The sequence below is a fragment of the Penaeus monodon genome, chromosome 34 (genome assembly GCF_015228065.2).
Source record: "Penaeus monodon isolate SGIC_2016 chromosome 34, NSTDA_Pmon_1, whole genome shotgun sequence".
Classification (NCBI taxonomy): domain Eukaryota; kingdom Metazoa; phylum Arthropoda; class Malacostraca; order Decapoda; family Penaeidae; genus Penaeus; species Penaeus monodon.
In genome coordinates, this window is record NC_051419.1 from 6,129,302 (window position 1) to 6,130,047 (window position 746).

Genomic DNA, 746 nt, shown 5'->3' on the forward strand with positions numbered 1-746 from the left:
GCTGCGTGACTAAGCGAGGGAAGGGTCATATTCCCGCTCCCTTCCCACCTCGGGTTTAAAACCTAGGGGGCCAAAGAGGGTAGGGTTTTATTTAATTTTGGACTTCGTGGCTGTCATTGGTGGGGTTTTGTTCAGAGAGAGAGGCTGTGTGGCTAAGCAATGTAAAGGTCATATTCACGCTCGCTGCTTAAACCTTTCTCTATCCATAGGTGTTTTACCCAACCCTTTCTTTAAGTCTTATTCAAGAGGTTTAAGGGTACATGTAAACCTTCTTTTTATTAGCGGAAAGGTTTGGCAAGTGGTGTGAATTAAGTATTAATGTTCCCTCTTCTCGTTGCTTCTTTATATATGGATAAGCCTGTCTTTTAACTGAGCCTTTTAAAAAAGCGTCTCCTTTTAAGCCTTTTCATTAATACGTGTTCTTTGCCCAAGCCTTTTCTTTAACTCTCTTCTTTTACTTAAAGTTCTACACACACATTTTCATTAATATTTCATTTTGAAAGTAATATTCATTGCAAAGAGTTAATGCCATTTAAACTCTCTCTTTAAACCTTCAAATGTATCCTTAGACTTATTTTCTAATAATTTTGTTTTTGTTTTATCTGCAATAAGAAAGTTTTTTTTTGTGTGTGGGACTCCCATTCCTAAATCATAAGTTTTATGTAAATTTTTGAGGTTTTCTTTTGGACAGACTGATGTGATGAGTAGGAAATTCTAATAAAAATTTACTCACATCTAATTTCACG